At 36.2% G+C, this 13,609-nt stretch overlaps 1 protein-coding gene across 7 annotated transcripts in view; it reads left to right on the forward strand.

Annotated features, from left to right (window-relative positions):
- The window catches only part of ERC2 (ELKS/RAB6-interacting/CAST family member 2), a 529,850-nt gene that overhangs the window by 113,893 nt on the left and 402,348 nt on the right, over positions 1-13,609 (forward strand). The gene's annotated exons all lie outside the window — the stretch shown is intronic.

Consider the following 13,609-nt stretch of genomic DNA (forward strand, 5'->3'; position numbering starts at 1 on the left):
CCTAAAATGGTTTACTTTCTCAGTTCAGAACAAATCTGTTTTGTGATAAGGGGAAAGCATCTAAGGCATCCTTTTCAGTGTCATAGAGACCTTTAGAGGAGGTTCCTGCTGCTCTCTGTAGCCATGGGAGAGAGCAAGAGCAGAACAAAATAGGTAGGTGTGGCACAGCTTAGCCTCCTGGGTGCCAGACTTCCCTGACTGCTAGGGAGCAGCGCCGCAGATCCACTATGCTGCTCGGGGGCTATTAAGCTGAAGAGAAGCTCTGTGTGTGCTTTCCTGATCTCAGAAGGAGGCAGCACTGTGGATTCTAAAAACTGTGGGTCCTGGTTACTGCTGGCATATAAGATGTCCCTAATGGACTATCTATCAGTTGTCTTTCACTGTCCGATAAACAGTTTCTGAGCGGGACTTGTGGGGCTGTGCAATCGTGACACTGGGCAGATGATGTAGCTCCATATGAAACACTGAATGTGTGTACCAACCTACATCTACACCTTAAAATAAGGAGTAGATCTAATGGATGGTCAAAATGCTGTTGGCATGGCTTAGTGACAGGATGTACCTGCTTATGTATGGGAAAAGTCAGTATTTTTACTCATGAAATGGATGTGTATTTGGTCATATGATTAGTGATGGACTGCAAGTTTTTCAGGAAAATGGTAGCAGTGTGTAGGCTGGCATAACTGTCCAGTAGGCAGAAAGGAAGAGGCTGTGGACTGAATAAATTATTCTGGTTACCTACATATAGTGGAAAGTTTACCACATTTGATGATTAAAAATGTTCATTTTGTGGCATAAGGACTGGTATGCTATACTATCTACACTTAACTGGTATATTATACTATCTATACTTAAGATTGTGTGAAACTTATTCAGGTGTCTAAAGGTCCATGTAGAGGACTATTATAAAGGTCCATGTAGAGGACTATTAATGCTGCCAATCGATATGTGCAAATCTTGCAAGGGGGAAGGTATGTACTATTGGTGTGTAGTAAACTGTGTGGAAAATAATTCCAGATTATTAAATTATGTTGTAGCTGAATCTAGTCAATGTTACATGGTGACTTGATATTCAGAAAGCACTTTTGTCTTGATTTATAGGTAGATCTTATTGAACTGGACTGGAACTTCAAAGTCAAAAAGTCCAAGTTGAGACTTTTAATGGCTATAACCCATCTTCTTTTTATATACATTCTTCAGTTCATCTGTGGGACAGATCTCATGAATATACGTATGCAGTCAACGGATGAGCAGAAAAAAATCTATAAGGAGGAGACTATTTAATAGATATAGGTAGTAGATCTTTTAGCTTTCTGAAAGTTTGTTGTATTTGACAAGACATCTTTATTTCTTAATGTTTTTTCAACTGTTATAAATTGTAGGGGTTTTTTGTTTGTTGATTTTTTTTTTGTTTGTTTTGGCTTTTTTTGTGTGTGTGGGTTTTTTTTAAATTAGGTTATGAAGCTTTTAGTAGAAACAGTTGCTGGAACATACCTTGGAAGAAAATTAACCTGACCTTTGGATGTCCTGATTGAAAATGACTGTTGTTTGCAGTGACACATTTATGATATGAGAATATCTTTGTGTATGCCATCCTTCTCTGTACAGGGCCACAAAATGGCAGAAGTTGGTGTAGGGGGCTCAATTATAATTGCTGCAGAAACCATAGTCAGGACTTTACTGGTGTGTATGTGTAATTGGTACTTTCCATTAGTTTGCATTTACAATATAAGAAAGGTCAACAGCTAAATTTGTCATACTGTTCTGATTTTCATGGACACCATTTTGAAAAAGTTATTCAACAAAGCAGTATGTCACTGTGTTGTAATAATATTTTCACTTAAAATTCTTTGTACTTAGATGGTGGTGCTGTTCTTGCAGTCATTTTGACATCTTTATGATATGATCTTTTACAGCAGAATCATTTATGTTTTACTCTATATAAAACTATACTGTGCTTGAAAAGTCTAGTCAATTTATTTCTGGTCTGAATCTGTTAAAGCTAATTGCACATTAGTAAACTACATTGTTACAATTCTTTGTCGCTAAATTCTTTGCATATTAAGAAACTGGATATTTAGGCTTAAAACATCGAAGCAGCAAGAGTAATAAAACATATAGGCTTTTGCAAATTGTGCTTCCAAAAGGTTTTTTTTTTTTAAGGTGGTTTTAAGAAGAGGTATAGTTTTAATGGACACAAGGGTTTAATTAAACTGCAGAACTCCATTCAGATTTTCAGTTTATGTACTGCAGAAGATATCCAGGACTTTTTAGGAAGTGCCTGAACCAGAGTCCAAAAGGGTTGATGACATCATGTCTATACATACCATATTTGCCTTAGACTGGATGAGTTAAGTTCTGATTGCAATGTACAAGCAATAGTAGGTGGCTCAAACTGGGCTAGCGAACTTGGTGTTTTTTGATGTGTGTTCCTGAACTATAGTATGTGAAAGCAGATAAAGATTGTTAAAAATGAAAATGTTACTAAGGTATAAAGGAAAAAAAGGTAATGGATGCACTTAGATGCATCAGTATTGGGACGCCATTCAGTCTATTCACTCTGGCTTGTTCAAGTAATGGGCAGAGCAGGCACTTGCCTTGATCGTGATCTACCTGCCCTTGCCTGTGCTGAGAAACTGTGAATCATCTGCTCTAAACCACCTTCCAGTCTCCCCAGCTGTAGAGGGAAGGACTCAGACTGTTGAGTGGCTCCCTTCCTGTGACAATGATGTCTGCCTCAGCCCCTCCTTGAAACTCTAAAAGAAGTGTTTCCTTTGCTTGTTCAGCTCCGTTTTGCTCCCCAGAGCTTGAGAGGAGGAGGAAGGTGAATGGTACTTCTCAAGACAAATGGTAAGGAAGAGAAAGCTGCTGCTTCTAGGGTGTGAATCCCTGCAGTACCTCCAGGTTGAATGTGAGCATTACATTGTCCTGTGCACCACATAAGAGAAAATGAAACCTTCTGTAGAAGAAGCGTGGTCTGGGTAAGAGCAGAAAAGAGCATTAAACCTCTGCCATTGCCTGTTGCTATCTTTCAATTCCTTTCTTCTCCCTTAAGATCTCCTGAAACAAGTGTTGCTTTGAGAAGCCTTGAGCTGACTCTGCCATTATTTTGAAACAAAGATGACATAAAATTTTTAAAATTGCAGTAATTCCAAGATTTTGAGTTTGAAAATATAGACGCAGCAATCAGATAATATATAGCATGTAATTTTTTTCTCAGTATATTAAAGCACTTTTATTTGCTGAAACTAAACCTGTTGTCTTCAGCCTTTGTGCAAATCTGGCTCCAAAAATTACCAAACCAAAATAAACCCCATACTTACACTGAGGTAAGTTTAGTGCCTAAAAATGGAAAGCATTAGACAACTCTGTTTTGTCGTTGCTACCACTTCTGCTTGTAACGTGGTGGGTTTTTTTTTAATACATTTGGTAATGTGTTCTGTGCAGAATTTGGAATCGTATATCATCATGTAGTTTTTCTCCATTTGTGTTTTCTAGACTTACCCTGTTTACATCATCACAAGGATTCCTAAAGTTCTGAGAATTCACCTTTAGGGTCTGATTTTAATCACAACAGATAATACCAGTAATTTCAGTGGAGATTCTTTTGATTTACATCTTTAGAAAAAACTAAGCATTTAGATAGTTATGGTACCTATGCATTCAGCATTTATTTTAAGTACTGATGCACAGCGAAGTAGTTTGTAATCTGTGCCTTAGCCCCAGGCTATAGATATTCATGTTTAGCATACAGTTACAGAAAAGATGCAGTCTCTAAACTGTAAGGAAGTGGTGTCTTGCTGCTTGTATTGCCCTGAGGTAAGAAAAATGAATAAAACAAATTTTTTTGCTTTCTTTAAAAAAACAAAATCTGGGAAGGGAAGCAGCATTGTTTTGAAGACACAATATCAGATATTTTTAAGTCTGTCGTAATTTTAATGCATGTAAGGACCTGTAGTATCTTTTATACAGTGAGAAAACTTTTTTTTCCTGATCATATTTTCAGTTAAGGGGTGTTTTTTTTGTTCTGATAAAAGGAGACTGAAAGAAGAAACTTGAACAGATGAATTCAGGTTACCAAGCAACACTTTGTTTCCCAGGCAATGGAGAAAGAATTGGAGCAGGGGCTAAGTGGATTTTCTTTTTTTAAAAAAATTTTAAAATTTTTAAAATTAACGTGAACTGATGTATGAATTTCAGTTTATCAGACTCTTGACAGACTTCATAGAATGGTAAATATTCAGCTGGATGATAACTACTTGTACAGGTAGTTCACTGTGTGACTTAAATGGCTCTTTTCTGTAGTGTGGTAGCGCACAGCATAGGCGACAAGCAGCACATCACAACTAGTTTTTGTAGATGACACTGGTGTTTGCTTCACTCCAATATTCTCATATGCAGTCAACTCTATTTTACAATATTCTGATTTAAATGTATTTCTGTAATGATGCATTCAGGCTCTTAGGGAGAATATAAGTTTCAGGATGAAATGAATTCTGCGTTCTCAAACGTTTAGACGTTACTCCCCACCTCTTCCCTGCTGAGAGGGACTGACTTGGTTGGCATATCTCAACTGACAGGTAGATCTACATTGAATTGGTGGTTCTGGTAGATCCAAAAATGGGATTTTTTTTTTTTTTTAAAAAGATCAATTAAAAATAATTTATCTCTTCTTTTTTTTTGGTGGGGGGGGGCGTAGTGTGATGAATTTTTTTGGCAAGCATAAAATGTAGTTTTAGGTTAAAAAGCGTGCTTCTTTCTTTACATTTAAGAGTTGCATTCCAGTTGTTTGTGTTGAAAAAGATCAAAGGCAATGGAAAATAAAAGCTGTTTCAAATACTTTTTCCCAAACGCTTCATTTAACACTTTGAAAAATTTTGATTGCTTTAGACTTCTAAAGGTTTTTAAACATAGTTTAACAAAACAATTGTATTTGTTTCAATGTTGCTTACAACTTTTTCTTAAAAAAACCAAAACACAACACCCATCCCACAAAAAAAACCCCAACACCCAAATTGTATGAAAAATTGACCATATCTTATCCAGAATTCAGTTAGGGCTCTCATGTCCCTCTCTATCTGTATAGCCTAACAGCTCTATAGAATTTCTATTAATGATCCTTTTTACTACTTCATCCATACAAATATGTACATTTATTTATTTTAAAATAATTATTATTATATTTCACACTCAAATTGTATGTAGTGGAAAAAACTAATCAAAGAATATTCATGTTTTATATTATACATTGTTAACAAAAACCAACTGGCAATCCTTTTATGCATTAATTTGATCCAGCAATTCAATGCTTTTACCTGCACATATATTAACTACTTGGGAATGTAGGGATGAAATTTCTCTGAATATCTAGGGGAGATAATTTTGTTAATTGTGAGCTTTGACTTTTTGTTACATGACAATGTGATAACATAAAGATTACAGTTATAAAATAATGGTACCTAATTTTTAATTCACCAATATCCAAGTCGTCCTCCACAGGGCTGCTCTCAATCCATTCATCCATCACCCAGCCTGTATTGATACTGGGCGTTGCCCCGCCCCATGTGCAGGACCTTGCCCTTGGCCTTGTTGAACTTCATGAGGTTCAGATGGGCCCACTCCTCCAGCCTGTCGAAGTCCCTCTGGATGACATCCCTTCCCTCAAGTGTTATCAGCTGCACCACTCAACTTGGTGTCATCTGCAAACTTGCTGAGGGTGTGCTCAATCCCGCTGTCTTGTCATTGATCAAGATATTGAATAGTGTTGGTCCCAATACAGTCCCCCCCTGAGTGACACCACAAGTATCACTACAAAACACTGCATTTAAAAAAAAATTGCAGTACCAAAGAGGCAAGGAACTTACACTTTTGAAGTCTTATTAGCTCTGATGTTTGTTGGCTTTGCTGATTAAGGCCTGATGTTTAAATACTAAATAGCCTAAACCAGCAGTAATTTTAAATGCATGTAAGTAAAACCCACCCATATTTAGAAAAGCCTTTCCTGGAGAACTAGGGAACTGAAAATCAAACCCATAAATTATTTTAGCTAGTGATTTCACTGAGCCAACACAAAGAGAAAAGAAACAGTAAGGAACACACTAAAAGGTAGGCTAGAAAGATAGTAACAAAGCAGCATATCCATTAATAACAAGTATGGATATTAGTAGATGCATCTAGTAAACTGTGATTTTCAAAATTAAAAAAGTCCCATGCTAATAAACTTAAAGCATTACTGCAGTGTGGGGATTTGTATGACATACAGAATGCCAACACTTTCCTTGGTTTGTTCAGGCTGTTTGCAGTGATAAAACATCAATCCTTAATCAGAGTATTAATGCTAAGTTTATAAAAGTGATTTCCACAAAAAAAGTGAACAGCGTGTTTGAAGTTCAGTGTATATTAACACCAGCTGACACATTCTTCAGTAAACTTAGGAGGTCTGTCCAACAAGTGTGTGAAATATGTAGTACTTCTGGCTCTGAGCAGTTGAGTTTGATTCTGGTTTTGGCAGTATTATTTTGCTTCCATTTAAGAAGTAACATTTTAATTGTGGGGTTTGGTTTTTTTTTTTTTTTCCCCCACCTGCATTTGGTGTGAAGAGGAGCACAGATGCAGAATAGAACTTAAAAATCACTGGGTGTGTGCATAGATTGGAAGGTGAGGAAAGCATTAAAATGGATATTGTCCTTTGTCTTTTTGCTTTTCTAGAACAGAACTAGGAAACTTGCAGGATGTTAGTTATTTAAATATGAGAAGAACTACTGGAAAACTGTTTTCCTCTACTTACATGAACCGACCCATAGAAATACTACAAGCGCTATATGTTGGCACTGCTTGTAACATCCTATCACACAGTACTGTACATGCATTAAAATTTATTTAAATCTATGAAGAGTGGAGCTGGCACACAGCAGCATCTCTGTTGTATGTTCTGGATTTTAGGATTGTATTTGGTAATCTGTGCTGTGACTTTACCCTTTTAAGGTTTGCCTGTATGCTTCTGATGGCAGGAGCTAGGAAGCCTGCTCTTAGTTACACTCTAAGGTGGAGTTCCATTATTACTTCATGATTAGTATTGTGTTACATTTATTGTAAAACTGATGTGATATTTCTTTCTTTTTCAACCTTAATATAAAAATTCTTTGTGTGTTCAAACTTCTAAAGAGGAAGGAAGGAGTAAACAGTTTTGGAGGGTGGAAATAAATCTTCAAAGTCATGGATTTGTTGGATAACGATTTTTTAAACACTATGGATTATGAAAAGGATTTGTTACAATAAGGATTTTACATTATTGCAGAAGTGTAAGCAGTGATTGGGACTCCTATTTTCTGTTACTAATTGACTACCCCTAAAAACAAATGTATGGGCTTTCTTTACTTGCATGCACTCAGAGGTTTTGTTCTGGATTTTAAAATAAAATTAGGATGAGGAAAAGAGAGAAAACTATTTATTGTCAAGTTTCTTTCTCTGAAGATATTTGTGAAGCAGTAACTTTTCCCTTTTCTTAACTTTGGAGAAGTAATTTGGTAAGAGGAAAAAAAGATTAAGGATACTGGGCAAAAAAAGAAATGATTCTCTAGACATTTTGTTCCTTCTACAAAGAAAAGAAATAAATTTTCAAGAATTCTGGTGGAAGTAGAGTTTCAGTAGCTCCTTTCAGGAAGCATTCTATGTGCTTTCAATTAGAAACTAAATTGTCCCACATGCATTTCAAGCTCCATACACAAATCGCCTTTTCACTTGAAACTTTTTATACGTGGGCTCTTGCCAGAGGACACTCTTCCAGTATGACAACATACATGGTTGCTTAAGGTGTTTTTGACATTCAAGTCAAAGAAAAGCTGAGTTTCTTAATGCTCAGATCATTTTTCCTTATGACCTGTCTTTAGGTATAGTAGTAAAACTTATCATAAGCCCTTCTTTTGTGCATGAATTCAGGAATAAGTAGAACTATGATCATTGTAAAGAAATATTTTGGCTAGTGATTCAATATGGTTGTTTTAATCTGGTGTAAAATCTCCTCCTTCCTCCCTCCTACCCTTCTTCACACACCAAAGTTTTCTAATGTAGGCCAGGAGTGGTGTCAGAATCATTGCTCAAGAGTGATACAGAGGCCAATGAGATTATTGTTAGACTTGTCTGTAGTGATGGACTATTGATCTTTGTTTTATAGTTGTTTGGTGGTGCCTAATTCATGCAATTTCTTCTGTATTCATTAAAACTCATATTTGCCTATTTATTTGAAAATATTAAATAAAGAGATAATTAGGCATGCATCTGAGTATTTTGCTTAACTGTAAGAACTTAATAAATTTAAATACACGTAATTTACAAACAGACTGTTTCTTTATTGCAAAACTCATATAGCTATCAGCTTTTTATAGTTTCCTGCAATTTTTCATTTCATATACTGGTATCCACATTTTCATTTCTTCAAACTATAAAATTTGTTGGGATTTGACAGAATTTCTTTAACAGGTTCTCACAGAGTTCAAACACCTATGGTAGTGGGTTTTTAAAAGATGACCAATGGCAATGTGATTTTTTGAATCCTTCCTAATAATAGGGCTTTTTTTTCCCCTACACACTGGAGCCAGACGTGGAAATTTTTGGTGTTGTCAGTTTATGGTTTCCAGAAAGATAAAGAGTTTGATCAGGATTTCTTAAATATACTTTCATCTAAATAACTATGAGACCATTTTGGCTGGGAACAGCTGTGAAGGGTTAGAAAACAGGAAAGAGAAGATAAGCTTGTATGTTAAGAATAAATTAATTCCTATATGTTACATTTTTGTAGTATTCTGGTTAAATAGAATTCAGTCTTTTTAATGGTATTTTTATCTGAAGAAACACTACTGTTTAGACACTTTAGGTAAGTGGCTGAGCTTCTACTTAAATAATTGATCGAAATATTATTATATTGCTGATTTAGATTTTAACGTTCAGACAAGCTGATCATGTAGAAGATATACCAAGGCTTTCTTTTCCAGGGGAATGGAAGCAGTCTGCTTTGAGGTGTTTGAGAGAACTAGCAGCTCCTATACTATTGCCGGCTGTGATTTACAGATTTGTACATTTTACCTAGGAATACAAGAAGCTAGATTTACTGACACAATGGTTTCTCATGCCTGTTTTTATGTTGCCTTAGGTATAGCTGCTGCCATCTTTAATCATCTGTATTTCTTCTTCCAATGGTTATTTGATTCCGATGCCTTTGTTCCTATTACGTGTTTATTTTTATACAACTTGAATTCTGTATTAATTTTTAAAAATCTTCTGATTCATGATTCAATTTTCCTTCTGTTCTTTACTCAGTAGAAGATTACCAGTTGAAATGCAGGCACTCACTGGCAGTTTCATGATACCATCTCTAAATTGCCTATTTTTCCGAAAAAGTAATTTTCTTTCTAGTACTTTGTGTCATGCTATTTTAGGCAGTTTTATGTAAATAGAAAGTAAAACCTTGAACTCCATTAACAGCATTGGTGTAGCCTTTTATTTAAGAATTTCAGCTCAATCTCATCTAATCAGAGCAACAGATAGTTACTGATGTTTTAGGAACCTTAATAAAATGCATCAGAAACAGAATTAAAGGAGGATCAGTTCGCAGCACCCTGGCTTTCCTGCAGCCAAGTAATGAAGTGTTTTTAATAAAGCTGGGATAAAAAGGCAGTATTGTTTCGGTTTTAATTAGTATTGGGTTCAGACTATGCTGTGTAGTGTGGATTTTGAATACCAGTCAATAATGATAAAATCTTTCAAGGTCTTTTTATTGATTTCTGAACTAAAGAACAGGACTCATCTTCCACCATTATTTTAGAAAGTATGCGATATAAGCTGTCACCTCTAGGATTTTTTTGATGTTTAAATTAAATTGTGTGCTGAAATTACTTTTGAGGCCAACACAAGATGCTAATCTAATATCCCAGAAACATGTGGAAGGAGAAAGCAATGGCCAGCTTTGGTTTAAGACTCATTTTGGTCTAAAAGCAAATAATATGAGAGTAAATTTCATGTGAAGAAAAAGGTCTGATTGCCTGTTAATTTTGTGTGGCTATGTTAATCACCTTGACAACTAAGCACCATCATGAAATCCCAGGTGGAGGCTGGGTTATGCAGAATTATAATTAATTTGTATGTGCAAAGTGGTTACTCAGAACTGCTACCAGTTGGAGTGATACAGTTGTCATACAGGGGATATAATGAAAGCGTAATTTCATAAATGAGTAAATATCTGAGGGATTATGAGTATAGACCTTGATGGTTGCAGAGATGATGGCACAGGAAGGGCAACGAAGCTGGTGCAGGGTCTGGAGCACATGTCGTATAAGGAACGGCTGAGGGAACTGGGGGTGTTTAGTCTGGAGAAGAGGAGGCTGAGGGGAGACCTCATCGCCCTCTACAACTACCTGAAAGGAGGTTGCAGAGAGCTGGGGATGAGTCTCTTTAACCAAGTAACAAGCGACAGGACAAGAGGGAATGGCCTCAAGTTGCACCAGGGAAGGTTTAGACTGGATATTAGGAAGCATTTCTTTACAGAAGGGGTTGTTGGGCATTGGAATGGGCTGCCCAGGGCAGTGGTGGAGTCCCCATCCCTGGAGGTGTTTAAGAGTTACGTTGACATAGCGCTGAGGGATATGGTGTAGTTGGGAACTGTCAATGTTAGGTTAATGGTTGGACTGGATGATCTTCAAGGTCTTTTCCAACCTAGACAATTCTGTGAAGTACTTTATCATGGCTATAATTACCAAGAGTTCCATCCAATACAGTTCAGGTTAAAAAAACCTATCCCTGATGTGTTGGTTTTTGTTTTGTTTTGGGTTTTTTTTTGTTTTGTTTTGTTTGTTTTTGGTTTTTTTTTTTTTAGTTTATTATTAGGCTCCTTGGGCTTTTTATTAAAAGAAATTAAAAAGACCAAAGTAGCATCATTCCAAACATGATGTAATGGATAAAAATCTGATTTCCTTAAGCTATGAGGACTTCGTGAAATGTTCAGAATATCTCTTGGTTAGCTGTTCAGACAAATTTGAAACCGTCCAGATGACCTCAGATACTAAAACAATCAGTATAAGGTATCATGCACATAAAGTGGTAGTATCCTTGAGTCAGTACCCCAGAAGTATATCCCTGAATCAGGTACCCCAAAAGAAAAAATGCACACATAGAACAACATAAATTCAAGAACTGAGCTTTGTGGGAGTCTCCAAACATTCGAATCTGATTGGAAGAAAACCCACACAAAATAATAAAGTGGGAGTAATTTTCTGATCTTCTCCAGAATCCTAAAGTCTGCTTTGTTTTACCATCAGGGATGGAGAAGAAAAGCTTTTAAGTCAGCCAGCATCAGATTGATTCATAAAGCAAACAGGAAAAGTATTATGAGGCAAGGCTTCATGCTATGATAGACATCTAGGAATACTCATCTCTGGCAGTCTATTCATCTTTGGCTAAGGGGGTGGAAACTCTGGTTTGTCTCCCTGGGTAATGTGTGGAATCCTGTTTATATTCCAACTCAGTTTATGTGGCCTTGGGGAGCAAAGTCTGGTCTTAGAATTAGCTGTAATTTTTGCTGATCAGATAGTGGTATGACTGGCCAACTATTTTTCCATGACTTTTGTAGGAGGACTATATGACAAATCTATGACATACTCTTATTTTTTAAAACATTGGTGTAGTGAAGGTACTTGTTTCATTTGAGACAAACAGATGGTGGTGATTGAGAGACTCCCTGTATAGGTGATTTGCAAAGATTTCTTTCTTTTTATAACGTGGAGAGAGTTGCAGATAAAAAAACAAGGAAAATGACCATTTGGACATACTTTTTCATAAATGCCCAGTGGAAAATTAGAAGTTCACTGTTGTCAGATGTTAGAGGTAGTTTAACTATGCATGCATATATCTGCAATATATTTAGTGTAATAAAAAAGCATGCAGACCTACTTAAATTTAGGTATGCATTCAGACACTTGCACCTAATCTGACTCTTGCAGGCTGTGCTGTGGTTTATCAAGATATCAATAGGCTCTTTCAGGTCAGAATCTAATTTAACAGTTTATCTGTTATGTTTTTGTGCATCCCTTCCATGGAAACAGCAGAGCAGGCAAAACAGAATAGACAAGACAGAGTATATCCAAATCTTTCTTCTTTATATTGCCAGGGTTCCTAAGAGCTTCAGCCATTGACTAAGGTATCATTGTTAGCTATGGTACAAATAGGGAATGAAAAACTGCCCATGCCCCCAGATGTTTGCAGGCTAACATCATGAACAAATGGGGGTCTGAAAAATGAGATCAGACTGGTATGATCTAAATGGTCTTAATTTACCAGCCATTTGACTGTAACTTGGCTACTTAACTGTAATCCTACAGATCATAAGTATTGATCTATTTCTGTATACATAACATTTTCTGTTACCTAGGGACAGCTTCTTTTATTTTAACCAAAAATGCATGTGAAACCTGACAATTTTGGGGTGGGTGGCTTGATATTATGTCCTGTCATATGCTACACTTCAAGTTAAGCAATCTATGTTCAGTTAAATGAAGCACGCACAACTAACTTGTGTCTTTCAGTTATTTTAATATATTAGGCCACACAATTTTTTTGAATGTATTTTATAAAAATGTTTATTATCAGTAGATTTTAATTTAACAATGTGCCCCAAATTACGCCTACTACTTAGTCTTTAAAGAGTGGTGTTTCTCAAAGTCATTGATAAGCAGTATGCTTGTTGCTAAACAGAACAAGAAACTGACTGATAGTTTGTGATATAAAAAATTATGACTTTTAAACTTGTGGGTTATAAGGTAGGCGAGACCTAGAAATGTGCTAGGATAGGCTGAGGGGGGACAGAATAATAAATGTGCACAATCCATGGTTGATTGTATTTTTGATTGTTAGTCTGTCAATTGATTGTCATACATTGTTTGTTTCACTCAAGGGGATTTGAGAGATGGGAATAAAGGTAATTAGGATCCACGGTGTTACGTTTTTTTGATGATCCCCCCTGCTCTGAATTTATGCAGATGAGCTGCGAGAGGCATAATTGGGAAAGCACAATAGCTCAGGTTCTGGAGTCAGCTACTGTCTTTGTGGTAAATGAACTTAGCTCCTCAGTGTACCAGGCATAAATGTATTTTTCATGGTTATAAAGTTGATTTCAAGTGTGTATGTGGAGCACTGGGGTAGAGGGAACAGGGAGAGAAGAATATTTACCATGGCATTCCTGTCCTTTACAGGCAAGGACTCTAAAGAACTAGAAACAGGACTGTATCTGTCCTGTGTCGGTTTTGTTTCCTAATAAACTGCTCAGATGATTTGTGGAAGGGGTATAAGCATCACCAAATTCTTAAATGATGATGTTTCATTACAGCTCTACATTATTCTATATAGATATGTGAGTTTTTTATTGAGATATCTCATACCAAGATACAACTCCTGTGTCTTATAAGATACTGAGTGCTGCTGTCTTCAGACTATTTTTTTATAAAGACCAGTAGACATTAATTCTGTTAACTGTATGTTTTAACTAATGCAACCTATTTTTTCTTTTACCCGTGGATTAAAATGCATAAAAATAGTATGAAAATGTGAAAACTGAAATGTAATT

This window comes from Strix uralensis, chromosome 10 (genome assembly GCF_047716275.1).
Source record: "Strix uralensis isolate ZFMK-TIS-50842 chromosome 10, bStrUra1, whole genome shotgun sequence".
Lineage (NCBI taxonomy): Eukaryota > Metazoa > Chordata > Aves > Strigiformes > Strigidae > Strix > Strix uralensis.